Below are 6,000 nucleotides of genomic sequence, written 5' to 3'. Positions count from 1 at the left end.
CCTGTAGTTTTTCCTCAGATGTGAGCGGTTTTTCTTCCGTCTCACTCATCTCCAGGGACAGGCAACTTAAAACAAAAGCGAAACAAAACAAAAGAAGAATCTTAAAATGGCTACCCATCCTCTCCTCTCGCCCTGCCCTCAGGGGCGAGCAGCTTACCTTATCATTTACCCTCAGTCGTTCCCCGTGCGGCCCACCAAATGCTGCAGTCTGGCTGGGCACAATTCAGGAGCCACTTGTCAAAAGAAACGAACTTTATTTTTAGAACACACACACCAAACCACCCAGCTCCTCAGGAAAAACCTTCAGAGCCCAACTGCCACCACCGGCTTCCCCAATCCTCTCAACCTCCCCCACTCCTCCCGCTCTTGAGGCTGATTGGCTGGGTCGCGTGGGCAGAGCCAAAAAAAGTCCCCCAATGAGCAGCTCCGTGGTCTGAAAGGGCGGGGAAACAGCCCAATGAGCATCACCGCAGAGGAGCCAATCAGTTGGCAGCTAGAAGTTTGCTGGGGCCGCTGTGAGCCAATCATCAGCTGGCAGCTGGAAGTTTGCTGGGGCCCCTTCGGCTGTGGCTCTCAACAAGCATCTAGGGTTCTCTATCTCTCAAGGGAAAAAGGCCATTACAGTAGACACAAAACAGCTTATTGTGTCTATACCTACACCAAAGACCAAAGATGACATACTCTCCTTCTTGGGTTTGGCTGGGTACTTCAGGGCCTGGATTCCTAATTTCTCCCTCCTCACCAGGCCGCTATATACTCTGGCCAAGGGCCCCCAAGATGAACCCCTACTCTCAGCAGTAGGGAAGCCCTTTAAAAAGGCCCTCCTCTGGGTACCCGCCCTGCATCTCCCTGACCTCTCCCGACCCTTAACCCTCTATGTAAAAACAGGGACAAAGTCTGGGCGTTCTGGGTCAGGATGGCCCCACATTTGCACCAGTGGCCTACCTATCCAAACAGCTCGACCCCACTGTCAGGGGCTGGCCCCCATGCCTCAGAGCCCTAGCAGCAGCCCATGACCTCCAGAAAGAATCACACAAGCTTACCTTTGGCTCCCCACTAACCATCTCATCTCCTCACCATCTAAAGGATTTCCTTACTTACAAGGGGCTACAGTCACTTCCTCTTTCCAGGGTTTTAAACCCTGCCTCCCTCCTCCCATCTTCTCCCTCACAAGATCCCGTCCACAAATGCCTGGAGGTATTAGAGACAATTTTACCCTGCCCTACCACATTCTGCAGGACCCTTTCCCTTTTCGGACATTGTCTGGTTCTCAGATGGTACTCCTTTATACATGAAGGGGTTAAAGTGGCGGGGTATGCTGTCATTTCCCTCTCATCCATCATAGAGGCAAAACCTCTCCCACCCACTACCACCAACAAGCTGAACTCATAGCTGTCACAAGGGCACGCGAGCTAGGAGGGAAAAACCCTCTCCCTATACACAGATTCCAAATATGTCTTCCATATCCTGATCCCCCACGCAGCCATTTGGAAAGAAAAGGGGCTATTGACCACTAGAGGGACGGCAGTCATTAATTCCACACTTATTTTTGGCCTACTACGAGCCTCCAGGCTGCCTTCCCAACTGGGAATAATCCATTGCAAGGCCCACCAAACTGACTCCTCCCTTACTACTATGAGGAATTCCAAGGCCGATCAAGCGGCTCCATCAGCCACCCTACAGAGCTTTACCTCCTCTCCGCTACTCTTCGTTACCACCAGGGATCGGCCCAAAGATCCCCAACAACTCTTCCAGTTTCTTCACTCTCTATACCATTCTAGTCCACAGAGTCTCACTACTTTCCTTCACTCCTTTTTCACCCTTTCCCCACACGATAAGACCCTCCTACAACAGATCACTTCCGCTTATCAGATCTGCCAGAGAACCAATACCAATACTCCATTAAAACCTAAACCTTTCCCTTCTTATCAGGCCCATGGTCATACCCCGGCTGCAGACTGGCAGATTGATTGCACCCACATGCCCCGAGTAAAAAACAAGCCTTTTCCACTTCTAACAAGCAGGCCTCTACGGTAGTTGATCTGTTGCTTACTCACACAATCCCCCATTTCGGGATGCCCACTTCTATCCAATCAGACAATGGCCCAGAATTCACCTCGCAGATAATTCAGGGACTGGCTCACGCACTATCACTCCCTTGGCATTTCCATTGCCCTTACCGCCTCCAGGCTTCCGGAAAGGTTGAAAGGACCAATTGATCCCTTAAAGGAACCCTCACCAAGTTAACCATGGAATTAAGCCTGGACCTAGTAAAGGTGCTCCCATTGGCTTTATTGTGCATTAGGGCCTTGCCAAAGAAGCCTTCTAATCTCTCACCTTTCGAAGTCATGTATGGCTGTCCCCTCATTCCTCCCGGATTGCCTACAGAACCCCTACCCATCTCCGAAACCTATGCCCTGCCCCTCCTCTTCCATCTACGCTCTAAACTCTGGCACTACCAAGACTGGCTCCTGCCTGACCCCAGGCTCTTTCAAAACCCTACCTCCTTAACACCTGGTCAACTTGTTTACTATTGCCCACTGGGGAAAAAGCCCCCTCTAAAGCCAAAATGGTAGGGTCCTGCTCAGGTGATGTGCACTCCCTTGGGGGCCAAACTCAAGCTGTCTAATAACCCATGGATTCATATTTCCAGGCTTAAGCCTGGCGCTCCTACACCTTCATCAGAAGAGCCAATGATCATCACCTGTCATTACTCTTGTCATCCCTCCCCACAAGATTCCCCTCAAGCCTCTCCCGTGTCTCCGTTCTTAGCCCAATACCTAATGCTCCCCCTCATTTATGGCCCCTCTTGGGTCCTCTCTTCGCCCTATGTCTGGAGATTCAAACAAGTGACCCTAAGGGCCCCCTCCAGCCAGACCCCCTTCTCCTCCTTACAAACCTCCTACTTGCTTGGATCTGGCCGGTAGTGGGACCATTGTGTGTTGTCCTTCTGATAAACCACTTAGGTGTCTGGAGCATGGTGACCCCTGAATAAGTGTGAACTACCTTTATCATAAGACAGCACTTTACCAGTTGCCTTCTGGGCCCAAGGAGGAACATGTGTGTTTTGTTTACCCTCCCAGTTTTGTAAGAATTTCAAGTATCAGTATTTAAGGTTGAGGTGTTTCACATAAAACCTGGAGAGATCTGACTGCTCTCAAAGGGAAATCTGGTAACAATGGGCCACCATCCTCCCTTGGCTGCCTTCTTTATTACAAAGCCTGTGCTTTCTTGGTGTGAAGAGAGACAAGACTAGGGAAAGATGGGAACAGTGATATTTCGGGATCCAAGAGCCAGAGAAAGGTAAAGAGAAAAGCAAGAGAATCAGTTCTGGTTTCAGAGACACCGAGGTAGGAGAGAGTTTGAATAGAGAGGGGAGGGAGCTAGATTGGACTCCATGAGGAATGAAGAGTGGGTGTTAGGTGCAGGACAGGCTGGTCTGCAGGGCATGCCAAACAAAGTTAGCTGCAGGATGACCTGGCTTCTCAAATCCTCTGTCTGGTTCTTTATCACCTGTTTGCTTCAAGCCCAAACACCCAAGCCTCCACTCAAGGCTGAACACTTAACCCCCCTTGGGCCAACAAGACAGCTTGCAGACCCAGAGACCCCATTAGATTTGGGCTATATAAACTCCCTGTGCCTGTTCCTTCCCTTTATCATAAAGTTCATTCAGACTCAGGTGGTTAAAAAATTTCTAATCAAGCTTTTAACCAGCTTCTCCTCAGGAATTACCAACTCCTGGCTACTGATGATACCTCCAATCAAGACCTATGCCGAATGGACTGACATCATCATGGATCTGTGGTGGCAAGGAACCTTCATTGATCTGGTTCCTGAAGTAATACCGGTCCTCTCTGCCCTCCTGTAGGGGCTCCCTATTTCCCTCCCCTCTGATTCTCCCACACCGCCCCATCTCAGCAGGAAGCAGCTAGAATGAGTCGACACCCACTCTCATTTAATAACAAAGAGGGGGGAATGTTGGGAGTTGCCCTGGCTCCAAAGACTAACTTCCCCATCCCCCCAAGAGGCATCCAATGGTGAGCCCTGCTGGCTCACATGATCCTTACCCACCAATCAGACTAGCCCTGCTGACTCTCATGATCCTTACCCACCAATCAGACTAGCCCTGCTGACTCACATGATCCTTACACACCAATCAGAAAGCACCCCATGCCAACTGTCCAACCCTTCAACCATTAAACTGTCATAACTATCAACCCCCCCGCTCTATAAATATGCAGAGCTGTTCCTCAATAAATGGGCATTTTCTCTGACTACAAGCCTTGTTCGTTCTTTCAATTCTAAATAGAGAAAAATTGAAAGCATTCCCTGTAAAAACTGGAACAAGACAAGGATGTCCTCTTTCACCACTTCTATTCAACATCATCCTTGAAACTCTAGCCAGATCAATTAGACAAAAGAAAGAAACTAAAGGGATACAAATAGGTAAAGAATACAAAAAGATACAAATACACTATTTGCTGATGACATGATTCTATATCTAGAAGATCCAAAAACTTCTAGAACCAATAAATGAATTCAGCAAAGCAGCAGGATATAAAATCAACACCCATAAATCAAATGCATTCCTATACATTTAAATCCACTGAAAAGAGAAATTAGGAAAATTACTCCATTCACAATAGCCTCAAAAAAAAAAACACAAAAACAAAAACAATAACAACAAAAAACCCCTGGGAATCAATCTAACAAAAGAGGTGAAAAACCTCTACAATGAAAGCTACAGAACACTAAAGAAAGGAATTGAAGAAAACCTCTTATGCTCCTGGATAGGCAGAATTAATATTGTCAAAATGGCCATACTACCAAAAGCATTATACAGATTTAATACAATTCCTATTAAAATCCCAATGACACTCTTCATAGAAATAGAAAAAAAAATCATGAAATTTATTTGGAAAAATAAGAGACCCAGAATAGCTAAAGCAATCCTTAGCTAGAAAAATGAAGCAGGGGGGCTGGGGATGTGGCTCAAGCGGTAGCGTGCTCGCCTGGCATGCGTGCGGCCCGGGTTCGATCCTCAGCACCACATACAGACAAAGATGTTGTGTCCGCCAAATACTAAAAAATAAATATTAAAATTCTCTCACTCTTTCTCACTCTCTCTCTCTCACTCTTTAAAAAAAAAAAAAATGAAAAATGAAGCAGGAAGTATCACAATACCAGACCTTAAACTATACTACAGAGCTATAGTATCAAAAAACAGCATGGTATTGGCACCAAATAGACTTGTAGACCAATGACACAGAATAGAGGACACAGAGACAAACCCACATAAGTACAATTATCTCATACTAGGCAAGGGTGCCAAAAATATTAACTGGAGAAAAGATAGCCTATTCAACAAATGGTGTGGGCAAAACTGGAAATCTATATGTAGCAAAATGAAATTAAACCTCTATCTCTCACCCTACTCAAAAATCAACTGAAAGTGGATCAAAGACTTAGGCACTAGAACAGAGACCCTGTGCTTAACAGAAGAAAAAACAGGCCCCCAAATTCACCATGTCAGCCTAGGATCTGACTTCCTTAACAAGACTCCTAAAGCAAAATAAGCCAATCCCACAAAACTAAAGGCCAAATGTTTTCTCTAATATGCAGATGCTATTTCGCAAGAAGTAAAATCAAGAATCAATAAATGGGATGGATTCAAATTAAAAAAGCTTCTTCTCAGCAAAGAAAACAATTAATAATATGAGGAGAGAGCCTACAGATTGGGAGAAAACCTTACCACGTGCACCTCCAATAAAGCATTAATCTCTAGGATATATAAAGAACTCAAAAAAAATTAACACCGAAAAACCAAATAACCTAATCAATAAATGGGCTAAGGAAGTGAACAGACACTTCACAGAAAAAGAAATAAAACTGATCAACAAATATATGAAAAAGTGTTAAACATCTCTAGCAATTAGAGAAGTGCAAGTCAAAACTACTCTAAGATTTCATCTCACTCCTGTCAGAATGGCAATCATCAAG

At 45.8% G+C, this 6,000-nt stretch overlaps 1 protein-coding gene across 1 annotated transcript in view; it reads right to left on the bottom strand.

Moving 5' to 3' along the window:
* CUNH11orf80 (chromosome unknown C11orf80 homolog) overlaps positions 1 to 6,000 on the bottom strand; it is a 90,254-nt gene that overhangs the window by 60,850 nt on the left and 23,404 nt on the right. The gene's annotated exons all lie outside the window — the stretch shown is intronic.

The sequence above is a fragment of the Marmota marmota genome, unplaced genomic scaffold (genome assembly GCF_001458135.2).
Source record: "Marmota marmota marmota unplaced genomic scaffold, marMar, whole genome shotgun sequence".
In the NCBI taxonomy this organism is placed as follows: Eukaryota; Metazoa; Chordata; class Mammalia; order Rodentia; family Sciuridae; genus Marmota; species Marmota marmota.
The sequence above is the reverse complement of the archived record's forward strand: the minus strand, read 5'-3'. Positions and strand labels throughout refer to the sequence as shown.